The sequence below is a fragment of the Ambystoma mexicanum genome, chromosome 8 (genome assembly GCF_040938575.1).
Source record: "Ambystoma mexicanum isolate Mex_15411 chromosome 8, UKY_AmexF1_1, whole genome shotgun sequence".
NCBI lineage: Eukaryota > Metazoa > Chordata > Amphibia > Caudata > Ambystomatidae > Ambystoma > Ambystoma mexicanum.
In genome coordinates this window covers 1,589,924,429-1,589,945,022 of record NC_090929.1, presented here as the reverse complement: position 1 = coordinate 1,589,945,022, position 20,594 = coordinate 1,589,924,429, and positions in this window count along the sequence as shown.

Here is a 20,594-nt window from a genome sequence, read left to right as displayed (position 1 = left end):
GAAATGAGGCCCAATGCCTGCTTGCTGGTATATTTCCTATTGTAGTGCTTTGTTTCTAGTATGTCAATGTTGTGGTGCATTGGCATCCAGAGATGGTGACATACTCGGGTAGATAGAGTTGTGTTTTGGCTGTTACTTGCTTTGAAAGCAATGTGGGCTCCCTTGAACGATGTTGTGACTTCAAGTTCTTGCAAGTGCAATTCTTTGAGGATGAGGGGTGATGGGGTTGAATTGTGTTAGTTCTTTGATGAGGTGTGCTGCCGCGGGATGGATAGCATTCAGAGGGGCCACGGTGGCATCTAGGCTCCTGCAATAATTGTGTCGTGTGCATCTGGGTGAGAGATAGGCAGGGCTTGGACAACTGTTCTGAAACCCGGGGGTGACGGGTGAAAGGCTTGACCTTTTGGAGGAGTACAAACTGGCAACGTTCTTTAGCCACTTAACCAACTTTAGCATGAGCCAACCAAGGCAAACCTTCAACCTACAGGTGCATGTTCACTTTAAATGCACCCAGCAGGATCTTCCTGCGGTATCAGCTAATACTATCCCACCGAAAATATTGCCATGTATATCTGGTCGTCTGGTAAAGCCATAGCCGATATTATTATTGATATTATTAGCAATATTATTAGTGGGGATCATTTATGGATAATTTATGGGGTCCCCCACTCAATTAAAAAAATATGGGGGTTGAGGGATGTCCGCCGCAGGTTCCATAGCTTAATATTGCTGCAAAAATATGGCAATGTTTTTGAATGGCTATATTTTTGCAGGGATATAAACACATGGGACCCTTCCTCCCTGAACTATATTAAATTATCATGGAACATCTCTCAACCCACCAGCAAAGATTTGGAGAAAGGGTTCATTCAGTTTGGTCTCCATACGACTTTTCAGACAAACCCTTTCATGAACAGACAAGGTACCAAAGCCTCAGACAAGCCGGGCAATTTGGGACATTACAGCACCCTTTTCTACCTAATAGCAAGAGAGTAAGAAACCCTGCGGACGGACGCTACACACAAATCCAAAACATCAGAAGTACTAACTAGGACCTCACCATTCCTTCTCACCTAAACTCCCATCGCCTTCTAACCAAGCCACGTCCTTAATTATCTGCACCTTACATTACTCACACAGTTAACGCCGCACACATCATAAAGCCACCGATGTCAGGTTTGTCTTTCTGCGTGACTCCACAGATCCACAGTGCACCAACACCCTCCTGGGGAGAGCTACAATAACCCCAGGGCGGAGGTAGTAGCCCACTCAGAATGCGGCAACCCTCAGGACCATAGACAAAGCGAACAACAGGAGCCTCTTACCCTCAGAATAGGTTAAGGTACATATGCAAGGTTGATGTATAATAAGTACCTGGTTGTATATTGCAGATACAGATCCAGGAGGAGACTCCAACCCAAGTCTGGAGATCCAGCGAAGCTAAACAAACGTGGACAACCCGACGGCACGAGGATGCAACAGGCAGCCAACAATCCAGGTAAGAGTCAAGTTCATATTCCAAGCAGAGATGGAGGGTTCAAGGGATCAAGGTCGAGAGAGGGTTTCTCCGATAGCATACATCCTGGTAGGGTCAATATAGTCAGGGAAAAATATAGGTGGGAAACACAGGAGTCTAAGAACCCTAGAGTTGCGGTTGGCAGAGCAGTTGGCAGAGCAGGAAGGCAAGACAGGATTGGGGAAACGATACACCACCATCCGGCCTCTAGGATATACATGGAAGTCAGAAACAACGTTGAGGAGTGCCACAATATTAGAGAAAGGCACCTTAGTACGCCACCATATGTTCTTTTCATGGGAGGATGGCGTGACACAGAATCTCCACTCATGGAGTTGCTTTCTGACAACCGACTTGCACAGCACAGTATTGGAGCAGCACCTCCACTCACCTCCTTAAGCATATAGCATCCCAACAACACCATTAAATAACCATGCCCTACGTTGTTGCCCAGCTGACCAATCTTTAGCTCTCCCTTCCACACCAAAGTACTTGTTTTCCCAATCGTCTACTCATGTAGAATCACATTGGCACTTAGGGTTCCGGTACTTTGGACCTTTAAGCACGGACATTATGGGATGCTCCCCTGCCTTTCCCTCTGTATAAATAACAACAACACTAACAACCCAACCTCATTCTTTCTTTTGAAGAGTCACTCACGCTGAGGCTGCAAAATAGCAGAGTTGTGTTTTACAGGACCACTTTATATTACATTGCATTAAAGTGCTGTGTGCATTCCTTCATAATGGCACTCGGGGCATACTTTTTGCCTGCCCAATTTTACAAGGCTGGTTGGTGATATAGTCACTTATCAGTGATTAATATTTCCAATGGTACCCTTAGCTGCAGCACAGGACCTGTGATGTACTGTTTGCCCAAGATAGCAAGGATGAACTGCAATGAATCCCTACATACACATTACTGAGTGTTGCTCTGATTGCTTCTTTCTTCCATGGGTGGAGCATAAAACCTCAGAACGTCCTGTTTACAAATGATCACAAGTCTGCATTGAATCCTTTCACGTCTGTGTGATAGCTCCTTTTATGTCCTCTCCATGGTAAACAACGTTTCTTGTTATACTGCATTGACCTGATTTCAAGGTTGTGGTTGCAAGCCGCCCTTCCATCTCTCTATGTAAATTGATTTTCTTTAATCCCCATAGGATGCCAAAGCAAGTTGTGTGATGCACTGTTTGCCCGAGATCACAAGGTTGCACTCTTATGAATCCTGCAACACCAGTACTGAGTGATGCTCTGACTGTTTTCCTCCATGGCTGGATTGCTTTGAATCCCTTCGCCTCCCAGCGTTCATTGCTTTATACATACATATATGATATTGGATGAACTCGGTTTGCAAAGATGGACTAAACAGTAAGATATTTCATCTGTAACAACTATTTCAGCAGGTTACATCAAAACTTTACAGATAAATAAAATCAAATATAAAATGGCCCTAAAAACAAAGACTACGAATGGGGCAATCTAAAACAATCGTTCCTTGCATTTACATTAATTTTGCTCTGATCCACCAGTAAAAAAAAATAAAAACTGCAAACTCTACACCATCAAAGTAGATCTCCTAACACAAAATGTATGCGTCGGAAGCCAAGCTTGTCTGGTAACTAAGGAAAATAAAATAGAGACACCTTTTCCTCAACTGTGTGTATTTCTCACAGGTCACACTACATGCATATTCATCTGTACTTCCGGAGGACAAAAGAACACAACTGTGTTCAGCCAGGATTCTGTCGACGGGTTAACTCTGCTGCAGGTAAAATGTCCAACCTGAATTTTATGAGTTGGAAACATGTCATTGAGATAAGGTTCCGGGGCTGGATTAATTTGAAAAGGCTGATACCCAGGGGATCTGCCAGTGAGCGGGATATCAGGGTCTCCAGTTACAGAACATCGAGTCCGCTCTGGGTGTCCCTGATTATCTCTTTGGTAAGAACAACATCCTTATTCAGAAGGTATGAAGTCCTTATTTGGCTTAGTAGAACGTCTATGTGCTTTTATGTTTTCTCGAGCCTTTCACTGAACGGGCTCTTTATGAAATGCAGTCTCAGCAACCACGAGGGGTCTGGCAGCGTGTCATACCTTATCGCCAGGAACACGAAGCCGAGACTAATGTATACAAGGGCGGTGGACAGTGCATCTAGGTGTCACTGTCCAGCCCCTCCTGAAATGCGCAGGTCACATTTGAGAATAAAGTGAATGGTGAATTTCTGCTCTATTTTCATTTGTGCTACATATTGAGAATATGGCCCATCAGATGGCTTTCGAACCTTAAAAATCTAAATTATATACATCTCTTCTCATTACCAGAAAAACGTGCCCGCTTGCCCAGAATTGGAAGCCTCCCAATGTATTGAAAAACCCCCAAAACCCTTCCAATGTACACAACATGATCATAAATGCCCATTCGGCAGTAGGATAAGGAAACGAGATCCATGACCCCGTTTCATAAGCCAAGTCTGTTCTCCTTTGTATTACTGAAACATTGCTTTCGGATAGCAGCTCACTCGTAATTTCTGCCCTGCTCGACCAAACCGTAGGGTGATATGTTGACATCCAATCCCCAAGATGGAAGATGGTGTAAGCAGGGGTGTTGCTAGGTCTGGAAAAGATCAGAGGCTAAGCTAATGTCATGACTGTCGGTACTCAGGGCTAGCTAGCCTTTTGTTTGCAGCCCCTGAGATTCTATCCGGGGCTGCAACCAAAAGACCCGGGGCGATAGCTCCCTAAGGCCCCCCTAGCAACGCCTTAGCTCGGTCTATAAAGATAAGTTCACATAGAAAACCGACCATACACCCTTACATGTGGCAGTGAATCTATAGTTCTGTGATGCTGTACTTCGCAGACCACAAGTTATTCCTTTGTCTCAATTTACCGACCATGCAAAATATGTATTTTCCAAATAGGACTGTGGACATCAGCTCTGATTCTATACTGTCTTTATCTTTTGGATGATTTTAATACTTGTGCCAACCAGTCCAAGACACCTGGATCCTGATCTTTGATAGATAGCCTAGAATTAATTCATTTCAAGCAACCTGTGTTTCTCTTGCAACAAACCACTTCTATGTCTATAGCTGCTGACTCTTTGATTACTCCCGCATAGGTCGCACAAGTGGCAGGTCTATTACAAACTATTCTTGCCTCACTTTAGGCGTCTCATACTAATGAAGTGGGTCATATTCTTTCTGCTAAACCTGTATACCTGACGTTTTATCCCACTGTATCATTGCCAAGAATTCCACATTACAATCGCCCGTCGCAAGCAGAGAAGGTATGAAACCTGTCATTGGCTCTCTCATTGAACAAGGCATACTGTACTACACCACAAGCCCATGTAACACTCCTACTGATTTCCAAAAAGGGTACTAAGGAATTCTGCTTTGCGCACAACCTCCGCTAGTTTAACAAAGCTGTCATCCCCTCCCACCCTGTGGTTCTGGACCCCATCACCATCCTTTCCTGCATTCCTCCCGATGCACCCATTTTCACATGCAACAATTTGGCATCCGTTTTCTTCTCTGTACTCCTTCATCCAGATTCACAATACCTCTTTGTGTTCTACAAAGGCAGACGACTGTCTCATTGATAGCTCCATCAGGGATTCATTGATTCCCCCTCCTTCGTTTCCCAAATCCTCAAGGAAGACCTCAAGGATGTCACTTTCCCTGGTGGTTCTGGTATGATCCAATATGTTGATGACCTTCTCTTAGCATCCCTGTCCTTTGAGGCATCCCTTTCTGACTCAGGCACGCGGCACGCTCCCCTATGCAGTGGCTGCTAAAGACCACAAAGTGAACAAGACTAAGCTCTAACTGTGACTTCCCAAGGTGCGGTATTTAAGGCATGACATTTCCCAAGGTGCTAGGTGCCTGGCACCCTCCAGAGTTTCATGTATTCTCCAATGTCCTATTCATAGCACAAAGAAAGAACTCCACTCTTTTTCAGGGGTGAGCAATTTCTGCCGCCCTTTGATCCTTGACTACGCCTACATTGTTGCTCCAATGCAGAAAATGCTCCTAGGTTCTCAACCTGACAAACTCCAATTGTCTGAAGACACATCTACTGCCTTCACCAAAACCAAGTCTGTCCTCTTCATTGCTCCCACCCTCACACTCCCTGATAATTCCAAGAATTGTACTCTGTTCTGTGATGAGAAATAGGGTTACGCTCTAGGGGTACTCACACAGCAGCACAGGGAACTGCAACATCCCGTGGACTATTTCAGATCACAGTTAGGTCCTGTGGCGTCTGCTTTTTCCTGCTGCCTCAGGGCTGTTGCTGCTGCAGCATTCCTGCTCTCCAAGGCATACAAAATCGCTTTTGCCCACCAAATTAACATGGCAGTGCCTCACGCGGTCCTCTCTTTAATGCTCAGAGGTAAGACACAACACCTCTCTGCAGCAGGCCTCACAAAGTATGAGAAATTGCTGCTCTCTGCTACTAACATTAAACTCACTAGGTGTGCCCCTCTCAACCCTCCCTCCCATTTACCCACACCAGATGATTGTTTCCTGCATAATTGCATTGCAGCAGTTGCCATTGTCTCCACCTCACTACACAACCTCAAAGATGTTCCTCTCCCTAATCCTGATCTAGTACTCTTTGTTGTCAGCTCGTGTCTCCGGGATTCTGCCAGTGTTCTCCAAGCAGTGTCCTCTGTTTGCTTTTCCTTTGAGGTGCTAGAGTCTTTCCAGCTCCCTTCAGTGCACTCTGCGCAAGTTGCAGAACTCAATGTCCTCACTAGGGGTTCCACAATCACCACACAACTCTCAGCCACTATCTGCATGGATTCATGCTACAATGTTGGCATCTCCCATGACTATGGTACCCTCTGGAAGCAGAGGGGCTGACTGCCCATGGCACACCCATCCTAAATGCCCCTTATGTTGAAGCACTGCTTAATGCTATCCTGCTGCCCTCTGCGCTAGCGATAGTAAAATGCAAGGCTCACACTCTCAGGTCCCAAGAGGTAGCACACACTCCTGTCTCCCCTCAGGTTTTTTTTGGCACCTGCACTAGTAGCAACACAGGTTGGCTGCAACCCCTGCAGGGAAAGAGGGGTAGGTCTACAGATTGGAGGGGTAAGGGGAGTTTAGGGTAACAGAGTAGAGGAATAGGGAGAGATATGGATAGGTATGGAGGAAGTGAGGGAAGGTATGCTCCTTGGCTCTTGTCTTGCACTTGAGTGCCTCTGTTTACACATGCATATATGTACTCTAGCGTTCATACCTATAACCAATATCACAGTGTTCAGATTCTGCTTTGAACTGTAGTTTTCAACACACGCATAGCTGTCCCTTTTACCGCACTGGGTGGTATTGCCACTGGTAATGCCCATTGTATTGCCATATTGCCACTAGTAATGCCACTAGTATTTCCACTATTTTATACCCTTTGAATTTCAGGAGTTCCCCTGCTTCCAGTAACTCAAGTTAGCTCAAAACACTATCTAATTACAGCAATGAAAACTGCCAGATGTAAAGAAAGAAAACACTTTGCTTTGGTGTTATTTCTTTGCCCGCACTCTGTAGTGCAAGAAGCCTAGTGTAATCTGTGTTGTCCCTGTGGTCTGTGGAGTCGGATTATGTGAGCGCCATACCTGCGTCTGTGTGGCTACAAAAAAACACAATTAGGTGATGTGGATACACTGGTTCATGTAATAGTACAGCGATCGTTTGGTAATTCAACAAAGAATGCTGCAGGTTAATATGGAGAGACCTATGCGTCAGTAGGAGTTTTAGTTCAATGACTATAGCTGCGGAATACAGTGAATACCCCCAAAGTTTGGAAAGCAGTCTTCCCATGCATGCACAGGGACGTTATTTCACCAAAATGCCTGGGGTAGCGGACGTGATTTCACACGACCCTTGTCCCCTGATGACATCACATGAAGTGATGTCATTTAACACCACCCCAGAGTGATATCGCGGGAAGCAATGGAACACGACATTTCACCCGTTGAAAACACAGGAAGTGGCATCACATAGCATTGTACACTACGAAAAATATGGTTCTGATATCACTACAATGAGATGTACATTTCACACAAGAATGGATCGCCATATGTGTCATTATGATCAGTGTGTATAGGCCCATATTACCAAATTACTGTGAATGCAAGCAGACTTCCATGACCAAATGATAATGATGTGTTATTATATAGAACTTACGCTTAAGCGCTTTATATAGACAAAATATACACCCAATAGCACCCAACCTGTGTTGGTACTCATTTATCAACCTCGGAAGGATGAAAGGCAGAGTTGAGGCATTTAAGAACAGGCTAAATCAGTGACTCACCCCTGAAGTGTGCCTGAAATAAACATTTAATGAGTCTAGCAATTATTGTATAGAATTCCAGAAAGACACATTATTTGGTATTCCTATTCTTTCTTATTTACGGTCATTGCTGAAAGTGTTAGACTTATGACACCCCTGTTCTTATTTGTCTTCTTTTTTTTCAAGGGGCCTGAACAAGAAAGCCAGCCACTCCAGAAGTAAAGAGCCACATGGTGCTGGCCACAGCCCAGGAGCTTGCATGACAAAAAAAAAAACTTAAATGAAAAATCTTTTTTTTTTAGAGGTCGCAATAGAGACCGCAGAGGTTGCAAGGCAGAACTGAGAGGTCACACTTGTGACCTCTGGTGACCCCTAAATGACGTCCCTATGCATGCAGGAATTAGTACCCCATGAAATTAGTATGTGGTTATGTAGCAGGAATCAAGCGGCAGAGCTGTGGTACTTATCGTGCAGGCAGTATGGCCTGAACGTTGATCAGGCAGGGTGCTGCCCCCTCAATGAGGGTTGCATTGAGAGAAGCTCCTGGAGTGTGTCCACTCTGTGTGAAATCTTAAGCACGAATGAGTTTTCATTGCGCACGTATGCGTGTAGGACCAGATATGGCCCAGGGAGTCTCCTGACTGTGTGTTGACCTCATGGGGGCTGCTGAAGCTGCTGGAGATTGTAGTCCCTGCCCCAGACTCCCCCACACAGTATCTTGGCTGGCTTGTGTTTGTGTTCTTTGGTTGGCTCTTGTCTCTGTGTCTGCTGCCCAGTCTAGGCAGTACACCTGCATGTAGGGCACATGTGACCTCTGCTGTGAATCACCTATTGTCTCCTAATTTTGAATGTACAAGTTGTCTCAACTGTTGTGCACCCTACCACTTTCTGCTTATTGCCCACATGCCTCCTGACACACATATGCTTCTCTGATGATATCACACAAGGTAATGCATTGGCAGATTTCCCTGCAAAGCATGTGGCCCTACATGGCCCTCGGCCTCCTGACTATTTTCTGATGTTCATCCTCACCTTAGAGATATTGACAGACTTCCAAAAGGAGGGCCCAAGCCGAGAAAAAGAGCTGGGAAAATAAAGGTTGTGTTTTGTGTTCAGATCGCCTATGGCATGATGAATCTGGCCGTTTAGTGGCCCCAATGTCTTTATAGCCATACCTTTCTCTTTTTCGGACACTCAGTGTCTCATTCCAGCAAAGGTTAAATGACTTCAGATTAAAAGAAATATTGGTCTGCTCCCAGGTTCCCTACCATTGCTCAGAAGTACTTTGCTAAACGTGAAGACTACACAAGTGGCTATCGAACCCTGTCACAGTTCTTTTGTAAATATTCAGATCGATTCCATACCAATGACTAACTGTGCCACCTTTGATTATCTACTTGTTGTGATTGACACAGTTTCTTGATTGGCAAAGGTGTATCCTTGCAAACATGCTGATTCCATTACAGTAGCTAAAAAATGAAAGAATTCATCCCTTGCTTTGTCTCCATCAACTTTGACATATAGGAATAGAAGTAATTGTCTTCGCCCTGTGGGATGTATTGACCGACTCTGCTATGCTATGCGGCATCACCCTGCCAGTTATGGTGAAAGAAACGGCAACAATGGCGGCAAAACCCTTGTGCGTGCCAATAACCTACAAAAACCATGTGCTTCAGCACACAAAAGAGGAATGCACAACCTGCCACTCATGGTGCATGTGCGGTGGAATAGAGCACACCCTGCAGAAAATGTGCCAGTGGGCTCCATGACCAACAAACAGAGTGCAGAGAGATAAGCAGCACTGTGCAAGTGAAACCCCAAAATGTGCCTACAAATGACATTTGGTTTGTTGCTAAAAACTCCAAAATGCCTATAACACAACACTTGACAAAATTTAAAATCTTGCCTGCTGCTAAAATGCATGAATCTAATAAAGCATTGTGAACATACAAAGTCCTAATGTGAAGAGCAAAACATTCATCAGACAAACTGGGTTGTCTATAAACTGACAGCCTCTGTCAAAATCTGGGTGCAGTGCCCTGGGCTACCTGAATGACAGCTGTCAGATGAGTTACTGATGAAACTTTAAAGTGATCTAAAACTAAAAGGTCTGCTGTATTAGCAAACATAAAAAGGATTGTTGCCAAAAAGGAATACACATCTTAATTGTGTTTTTGATCCCACAGATTTTAAGGCTAATAAAGTAATGTATTTATGTTTGATGTAACAAATTTGGTTTTTCTGGATTTAAGAAGTTAATTAGCCTGGCTGAGCTGCCAGAAGTTGAAAGTCAGGTTTTTCCACCCAAGAGGAGGGCCATCCTCTCAGCAGAAACTCACTGAGAGGTGCTAATTGCGGGTTAGCCCAGGCTTTCGTCTATAGAAAGAGAAGGAACAATGACAGAGCTTCAGCCCAGGAAATGGAGGTGTGAAGGTGGTCGTAAATCGCTCCTGGAAGTCACTTCCCCAAGGAGGGGGATGCACTGGCCTCCCAGGTGAGATAAAGGGGTGAAGCCAAGCGACCATCTGCTGTTAAGAATGAACAATTAACCATTTTTAAAAGTCTCATAACTTGTTTTGAAAAGTGGTGAAAAATTTAAAAAGGACAGAGTTGTTAATTTTATTTTTGGCTGCACGCGTGATCAGGCAGTAGAACTGTGTGACATGTTCTGGACAGGAATGGCAATATATGTGGTTTTGTGCGAAATGTATTCATGTTAGAACTGTGAAAATGTACATGCACATCCCTATGTTAAACACACACATTTGTGGAAATTTGCATAACATTTGGAAATTGTGTTCATAGCGAAAAGTACAAAATTCTGTAGAAAATTGAGACAAGATCCCACCACTGCAGGGTTTGGAGGAATAGCTGCTACATAAAATATGGCATCTTTGTGTGTGATTTGTATAAAGGTAACCAATGTAGAAATTTACATTTAGTATGAAATCCGATTTAGAGACCAGTGGCTAAAGGGAGGTCTCTGAGGACTGCAAAGCAAACCACACAATGTGACATCATCCGGCCTTGATCCAATCATTCAAATGCAAGGCGGAGGTGAAGTTTTGATCCTCCCAGCTCACAGGGGCAAGTTTAGCTAAGCCGGCCCATACACCCACTTTGTGATGTCATTTTAAAGCATAAATAGAGACAGCTGACAGCTTTAATATTCTTCCAGATCCAGAGGCCAAAACTCTTGCCAGCAATAGAGAACTATTGATTTCAGCAAGGCCCAAATCCTCTAATATATTCTCTCCACCCAGTGAAGTCCTGGGTGGTGTGAGAAGGCCTTTTCTTTTCTTTATTTCATTTAGTTTATACAAACTTTTTGAAAATAGATACACATAAAGAGGAAAAAAAACAAAAAACAAAGAAAAAGACAAGAAAATGTGTCAACATAGCATTTTTCCTATTCTCTAAAATCATTCATCTTTCCTATCAATCCTTTTCCTTCATCATTCTGATGATCACATATTACTTTACTCAAAAATTAGACTGCTACTTATCTTATGAGTCTTTCATTTAAAACATCAAGTCTCTTTTCTCTCGCCCTGTGCGGCATCGCTACAAGTATGTGGAATCTTGTCTCCAATTGGATTTGGATTTGCTGTAAAAATCGCATCACGCCAATCATCATCTTTTTGCTTTCCCCGATGTGCAGATGTTTCCACCATTCTTCAGCGTTATACGTCTGGTTTTTACCCAGACAATTCTCACGTTGGATCCTTGGGTCCCTGCAATACAGAATCAGATGTTTGAAGTTTTCCTTGTCCTTAGCACACAGTCTACATTTTGTATTGTTTATCGGGATCATCCGTCGGTGACTCAGAATTTCTTTTGTTTCAAAGATATTCAATCGGAACTTTAGAAACAACCTTCTTAAACGCATGCATAGTTCTAGCTTAGGGTAATTCGGAAGCGTATTTCGTTTTTTTTGCTTCTGGTGGTAGATTTTGCATGGATTTATGGGTCAATCTTTTATCTGCTATTTCGAGCCAATCACGATCCAACAATTTCTTTTTCACAGGGTCTGGATTATACCAAAGAGTTCGTTCATCTGTTCCGAGTTGAATTAGTATCACTTTGCACTGTTTCCATTCGTTTAGCGCTGATTTCTTTGGGTTCATCTCTTCTCTGAAAATTTTGAAAGGAGGTAAATTTGCCTCATCACATGTCTTCCAAAATAGTGATAGCTTATTCCAAGTGATCCTTGCATTAAGTGACAGCATCCCTACTTCAAACAGGACACTCGCAGTTGGCTTCCCTTGAGGGATCTGGAGAATTGTCTTCCAGAAAAAGCCTTCGCGTCATGACCATAGTTTGTATTCGGACCCAAACATGTTCTCAGCTCCATAGGTTAGAATTGGCGAGACTTTGCTCTGGTAGAATTTTTGTACTGGATCACATGAACATTTTCCATATTTTTTTTGGATTATCATACCTTGCGCAGTCAGTTGTTTGCAGCTGTTTAGAAGTTTTTTCATCATCGGAGCGTCGTTAATACTAGAGCTAATGATTGTTCCCAGGTACCTTGTGTATGGGACTTTGTTCAGCTTTTTCTCACCAAGCGACCAGCCTTGTCTAAACCTATTGGATTTTCCTCCTCTTTTGTTTTCTAGAACCAAAATTTCCGATTTGGCGGCATTAATCTCCAATCCCAGGTCTTCCAGAAAGGTTCTTAGCGCTGTCAATTTTCGTTGAAGGCCAATTGGTGTACAATCTAAAATCACCATTTCGTCCGCATACATGATATGGTTTATCAGACTTCCGTTCATCCGCGGTGGAAATGACACAACATTTGCTAAAGCGGTGCCTACTTCTGATATGTAGAAGTTAAACAAGGTTGCCCCTAATGGGCAGCCTTGTTTTACACCCCTCTCTGTTGGTATGGGGTTCGTTAAGTTTCCTTCTCGGTCCAAACGGACTTGGATATAAGTATCTGAGTATAGCTCTTTGATGGCTTGGATCAGGCTTTTATTGCACCCTCTTTCCATAAGTTTGTACCAGAGTGTTTCTCTATCCACTCCATCAAACGCATTCGCCATATCAATGAATGCAAGATATATTTCTTGGCCAGATCTAATTGCATCAATTTTTAGCAGGTTCAGCATTAGTAAATTTACGCCACAGCCTACCCCTTTGACAAACCCAGACTGTCGGTCATCGTAAATCTCCTCCTTTCGGATCCATGCTGTAAGTTGCGCCAATAGTTGTGTTGCAAACACTTTGCCCACCACATCTAAGAGGGCTATTGGCCGATAATTAGCAGGGTCCGTGCGGATTCCTTTCTTAAAGATGGGTACGATTATCCCAGATTCCCATGACACAGGAATCCTTCCTTCTTTAATTATTGAGCGGAACAAAATGTCACAGAAGTCTGCCCACTCGTCGATGTTCTCTTTTAAGTCTGCACTCGACAAGCCATCTGGCCCGGCTGCGCGCAAACCACTGATTTTTTTAATAGTTGCGCGAATGTCTTCTCTGTCTATTTCGATTTCCCAGGGTTCGCTGCACTGAAAATGTGTGGTACTCAGGATTTTTCTTTTAAATAATTCTTTTGAATAATTTTTCATAGTGACTTGCCCACTCTTTTTCAGGTACCATACTTGAGATTATTGCCATTTCGGAATTAGTTACTTCATTTATTATTGCCCAAAAGCCTTTGGAGTTTCTTTGGTTTAGAGCCTTCAGTATTAGCTCGGCATCTCGTTGTTCCATTATAGCCCAATGCTGTTTACACCAATTGTTGTATTTATTCTTTGCCTTTTTAACTTGACTATTGTCATTCCTTAGGTTTGCAGCACCAATTCTTCTTATGAATTTCTCAACTCTCTTTTTCTTCTCGCAACATCAGGATCGTATTGATGGTTTTGGTACCCAGGTTTAGTCAAATGGTTGCCCTTTTGAGTTTTATAAATCTCTAAGGACTGCTGGTATTCAATTAGATCAGACCAACCCCGTTCCTGGTACTGTTTCAGAGTTTCTGTCACCGCCAATATGTCGGTATTTCTAAGTCGCAATCTGTTCTGCGCTGGGACCAATGACACTCCTTGTCTCCATTGTTTCCACTGAGCAGGTTTGTTCATCTTCCATTCCATAACCACAATATTATGGTCACATTTGTTTGACCTGTTCACTTCGAAGGAGATTATATCCTGCACCAGATTGTTCGATACAAAGATGTAATCTAATATAGATTTTTGACCACCACTTTCCCAGGTTGCCTTAGCTGGGATATCTCCACGCGTTGTTCCATTCAACATTGTCAGATTCCTATATGACATTTCTTTTAACCAGCATTCACCGTTTCATTTCTTTCTTTGGAGTTCGCAGCAGCCTTTGGTTGGTCAAGTTCTATTATTTTCATGTTAAAGTCTCCACACACAATCAACCTAGCTTCCGGGTCATCAATTATGATGTTGTCGATTGCGTCTAGGAGATCATCTTCAAATTTTTGGTGTGTTTTCGGCATTGTGTTCCAGTAGACGTTTAGAAGGTGAATCACCTGCACCTTCAGCTCTGACTGGCTTGCAGGTTCTACACATATTTTCAGCACAAATGGTGAAATATTTAAAGCTGATTTGATTCTCATACCGCATTTTCTTTTAATTATGGTTAATTGGCCTGACATTGGACGTCCTTTGTTCATTCTAATAGCTGGATTTATTGCAACATCAAAGCCCTCCACATAAGGTATATTCGCGAGCCACGTTTCTTGCAGGCATATCACATCAGCCTTTCCTAAACTTTCGGGTGTAGAATTCAAAAGGTGAGAAAAGCCTCTCGTATTCCAAGAGGCTATCACTAACTTTATCACTTTCTCCTGGTATTAACTCTTCGTTGAGCCATTTAAACCTTTTGCCAACCATGCCCATCTTGTTCCCTTGTCTTCCTGGATGTTCGAATCCTCATTCATAGACTCTGCCGATTTATTGTCCTGCCAATTCTCTATAGTTATTTTAATTTCATTCAATCTTGTATCATTCAATGGGTTGGGTTTCATCGTTTCTCCGAGCCTCATCACTGACACCTGCTATTGCAGGGCTGTTCGCCGGGCATCCCTTTCTTTTTTCTGTTGTCACTTCTTTTTCCTTTAATTTATCAGGCTCAACTCCCACCAGAGCGTTGTCCACCTCATAAATTTGGTAGCCAGCCTCCCACAACTGCCTTTCGCACATCATGACCAGTTCCACATCTTTCTTGTCCGTGATGTGTAGCAGGACAAATTTTTGGATTGCATCTGTTATAATTTCAACCCGATTAATTTGTGCACTTTTTATACTTTTTAAAACCGGTATTTTTTGGAATATCTGCAATATAGTGTACCTGTTTAGTGGAGCATCACTTTTTCTGGATTCAATCTTTTCCACCAGTATTCTTAAAGGTTGGAGTCTTACTGGCATCTTAAGGTTGGAATTGGGGGTGGGGTGCTGCTGCTGGTTGGATTTATTTGGCTTTTCACTCTTAGCCCCATCTAATTTAGTAGCAGAGCTCGGGACCACTTTCAATGGCTCTAGGTTTAAATTGTGTTTTGGAGGAGCCTCCTTTGTTTTGATCTGTGCTTCTACTGGGAACAACACCCCACTATTCGCTTTCAGCATGCTTATCACACGTTTTTCCTCAAGCGTGTAGAAGCCTGGGTTTCTTGAAGTTTTGCACTTTCTTTTTCTTTTGTAGGGTTTGTTTTCATTGGTTATCGAGACCAAGAGACCACTCTTTTACCTCTGAGAGGGTCGTCTCGCACTTTCTCATGTTCTTGTACTGGCACCCGTGGACCAGTTAAGTCAACTGGGGTCTCACCTTGGCCACTTTTATCCTCACTTATTTGATTTACTTCAGTCGTGGTTTTATTCTCCATGCCTTCGTCAACTGATGTGCTGTAAGTTGACAGGTTCGATAATTCCTCAGAATCTTCCTCATCATCATCTATCAATAGGGGAGCACTAGTATTCTTTGATTTATTGATTGTTCCTGGCTGGGATTCTTTATTCTCTGCTTGAGATTCTAAAGTTTCGGTTTCCCCGTCTGGCACAACATCTTCGTTGTTATTTTTATTTTTATTTTTTGTTGTGATTTGCTCTGTGTTGTTTACTGTAATATTCAGTGCTTTGATATTTCTAAAGAAATTTGCTGAGCTCCTCAGTTTTTTGTTCTTTTGTGCCTGCTGATGTTTCGTCTTTTTGTTACCATTACTCTGCTTCTGATCTGCATTCAGACCTTTCTTTGGTTTTTCACCGCTAACTTGCGATTTCGGGTTTTCTAATATATCAAACCACTCTGAATCATACTTTTTTGGTGGTGGTGATTTAGAACTAATCTCGACACTCACTGTGCTGGGAGCCTTGCTTTTCTCTAGGTCAGTCAGGTCGATTATTGGGGAGTTGACACCATTTCCGTTCTCTCTTTCACTTTGAGAAGTGATCAATGAATTAGCTTTTACTGGTATCGTCATGGAAGTTGAAACTGCTTGTATACCCATATTCATTGGACTGCCCATTTCATTCAGTCCTTTCTCGGGGGTTACACTTGACACCTTGCTAATGGGTAGTTCACTTACATAGCAGCAATTCTGAGATGGAGATGCCTTCTTATTCTTCGCAATTTTCTCTTTGAGTTGATTATCAATAAGTGGCTTCTCACCAGTAGCCTCTGTTCCCAGTTCTGACATTGTAGCGACTGGAAGCAGCTCTTTATTGGGCTGCCATTTGTTAACCGCGACATCCTTGTCTTTACGTTCATTTTGTATTAGTGTCAAGGCCTGTCTTGTGACTTCCGCCAGGAGTCTCTTATCTTCCGCTGAATTTTTTAGAGACTCTTTTAAGGCTGTTAAAGAGATTTTGTTGCCTCCTCTTGTCATAACGACCTGTGCTGTCATTTCCATTAGGTCGGCTTCCAGTTTTATGATTTTTTAGTTGAGTAGTGCTATTAGCATTGTTTGGTCACAGCAATTCTCATTTAGATTCTCATACAACTTCATCAAAGGCGCCACAGCTATTGTCGTGGCTAACATCAAAATCGGACTTAATTTTGCAACAACCAACTCTAAGAGGGCGGTGCTGTCTTGAGAGATTTTCACTTCACTAGAATTTGATGCTCGACTCGGCTGGTGACTCGCTTTGTGTGCGCGTGGTGTCTTGTCTTCCCACTCAGACTCAGAGGTTGACTGGCTCTCAATATGCTCTCTTGGGCATTTGAGCAGAGGGGATCCGTTCTTGCCTAATCTCCCTTTAAATCGTTTGGACAAGCCTTCTGTTTCGCTATCAGAGCTTATGTTTCTTCTACCTCTCTTTTGAGAAACTACAATTTCATCATTTCTCGTCTCAAACGTTGGTGTATTTGCTTCAAGTCTCAAGACGTCAGCAATGTTCCGGTCCTTGTTTGATAGCCATCCAGCTTGCGGCGTTGTTTTCTCGCTTGAGTTTGCTCGGGAGGGCTTTCGTGGTTGCGCTATTTCGGAATTCATCGCTGCTAGATCTTTCAGCAGTTGATCAGCGATCCCCAAGGAATCTCTTCGGGGTATTAACTTAGGAGAGTTTAGCTCAGCAGTTCTTTCATTCCAGACCTCAGGTCTTGTCCAGTCCTCATTTATCTCGAGCATTGTCTCTACCAGATTTGTGGTCTTCATCATTATTTGTAGAGGGGGACTTGGGCCCTCTGTTTCATTCGGGAATGGTGGTGTAGCAATCGTGTTCGCTGTTTTTAGAGTTTTAGGTTCTGGCTTGTGCATTGCTGCAACTCTAGTCCATGCCAAAATTTTTAAAGATGGCCCTGAATTTGATATATTCTCCATAGTCGATGCACATATTGAAGATAGAGGATCCTTGTAGCAACTCACCATCCTTGGGACTGTCACCTCCGGCCTAGCTTGTAGGAGCCTCGAGGACGCTTGCTCCTCTATAGGACTTTCCGTAGCATTTGTCATTGCTGCTGGTTGGATATTATTTCCAGCATCTCTGACCCGAGCTTCTTTCGCCGGAATTAGATCCCATTTCCTGTCTTTTTGCATTTTCTCTGTATGCTTTGCACTAACATTATGATTCAGATGAGCACCTGTCGAGGCACCCCGATTAGCTGTACCCCTCTTATAAGTTTTGGCCTCACCCAGTAGATCTACACATGGTCGGACACACAGTTCGAGCTGAGAGGGGATTAGTAGCTGGCGAGAGGGGGGGATGTTACTCAGGCCGGTGTATGATGTACCATTACAATGCATCTTTCCTTCACAGAACCTGCATTGTCACTCACAACTACTGCCGATATCTCCTTTACCATCACATCCTCGGCTTGTGTTGGGTGTGAGTGTTTACGTGTTTGTTGTTCACTCGCGGCGCCCTCATCAACCCCAACCTCCACTTCTTCCTCGCTCACACTACCAAGCTTACTCGTGCTTTCATTGACCCCCCTTCCATCACATACTTCGGTCGCTGCTCTGTTTATTCCTACACCTCCTCCCTTCTCCCTACTATTTGTTTCTGTACCAACCGGGGTTATAGATGAAGATTGTGGTACTGAGAGGGAGAGCGATGCAACAGGCGGGGCCGAGTCTCTAATTTCCACTTGCGGGATCCTCGCCGCAGCGGCATGCAGGATAGGTACATTTGTATTAGCATTTACAGATGCCACGCTACGCTTCGCTTGAGCGCAGGTGTTCGCCGTTGTCACTGTCCTCATTCTACGGACTCCCGGCCTCACATGCACCCACAGCTATTTTTGCTTGGAGCAGCGCACGCTCCGGTCTGCGCTAATCCACTGTTACCGGCTCGCCAATTTCCGAGGTGATGTGTGATGTTACTCCTCACTGACCTCACTGTCCACGCCCCCACGGACCACCAGGGAACACAGGTAACACACTCGATACGCTCCGCTACGCTCCGCTCCGGCGGGGTCGGGTGTTTTATGGCAAAGCTCCTCCTTTTCCTCTCCTTGCAGTGGCAATGGCAGAAAGACTCGCCAGACACAGGCAACACACTCGATACACTCCGCTCCGGCGGGGTCGGGTGTTTTATGGCAAAGCTCCTCCTTTTCCTCTCCTTGCAGTGGCAATGGCAGAAAGACTCGCCAGACACAGGCAGCACACTCAATACACTCCGCTACCTTTTGCCACCACTAGGCTTGCCTGAGGAACTCGCTATCCAGCTGATTAAAATACCCACAGATTAGGAGGGCAGATCCTGTGCAAATCATGCGACCGGCCTAGCTGATCCAGTACCGTGCCTGATGTGCTGTCTTTCCTAGACCAGACCCAATCCAATGACCAGAGCTGACAGTCCAATTTAATAACTTATTCTGTGAGTATTAATAGGAAGAACTGTGATCCATAGTATTTTTGCATTGTCTTATCCCTATCTCAAACCCATCCTATCTTTCATTCAGAACCAGTATTGTTAGAATTATCTTTGCGCTGACTCTTTTCTCATCTGAAGAAGTAGAGTTTCCACAGTATGTGTGTTACGCTGATCACGTGACTGTAAGGTCCCTCTGTGGTATTCGCTTTTTCATAGTCATCATCTAGTGTAATCAAACCCATCTTTCATTTTCAAAGTGCATTTCTGTTTTCCATCCTCGCGCCTATTTGCAAAAACGACTCTCACTAAAACTTCAATAACTCCCTCAGTTTCTGTGATAGAAACGACATTCCAACTCCCACTTGTACCTGACGTCTTTAGCTATGCATAGAACCCTCATTGCAAAACAGTGCGATTCTCCCATTATCGCAAATATCGTGCAATGAAATGTTTGTCGCAAATTACAATTCTGAAAGGTTTTTACACGTGTAAAATAGCTTTAATTTGTTTCTGACTTGGACTTTAAGATTTCAAATGTTTTCTTTGGACTAAATCATTGCTTGTGATTGTGTGCAACTGTTCAAAGTAGCTCCCATAGGAATTTACAACAAGATAAGTATTTTGGCCATATTTGGTGTTTTTGCCCAGTCAATTCTAAAGACAATTTTAAAGCCATTCTGGCAGCTGAAAAGTAAATTCCGTTTTTCTCTTTCTGTGTTTTATGGGGGAAGGTGGGACTGATATTCTGTTTGATTTGTGCTATTCCTGAATACCTGCTCTCTCCTCCCATCTCTTTACATTGCCTATTGCGGGGTTTATGGGTGTTTCAGGGGGAACCTTTAACCATAGTGCCATCCGTCCAAACCAACACAATGGTTTTCTTTTCTGTGCTGCATATGTTTTTGGTACTCATTACTTGATTCCTAGTGTATTCAAGATATTATTCTGTGTTCGGTCACCCCATTGTTGATTGTTGTTTATCTATTAAAACATATTGGCCCTCATTAGGACCCTGGCGCTAAGTGTTTAACGGCGCCGTAAAAGGCTGCAGCGCCGTTAAACACTTACTGCCTTACTACGAGTTCCCTTTGCGGGACCCGAACTGAACGGCTGGTCTAGACCAGCCGTTAAAGTAGGGACCCGCAAAGGGACCTTGGTGCTAAGTACGGTACCGCAATTTGCGGTACCGTACTTAGCGCCTTCCCCAGTCCCATTGAGCCATATGGGCAAAAATGGGAATGGGGAAGGGCCAATGTTCAATGGGGAATTACCTCCCTGCCAACCTTGGAATGGGGTGGTAATTCCCCATTGAACATTGGCGGACTCGTTACGATACCGGCACCAACTATGGTGCTAACAGCGCCATGGTTTAGCTCCTGTATTGTAATGAGGGCCATTGTGATTAAATTTTAAATACATAAATAAATATTTACCTCTGCAAACTAGCCTGATTCCTGGTTCAGTGTGACCGGGGCGGGGAGGGTCTCAGGAGAAGGG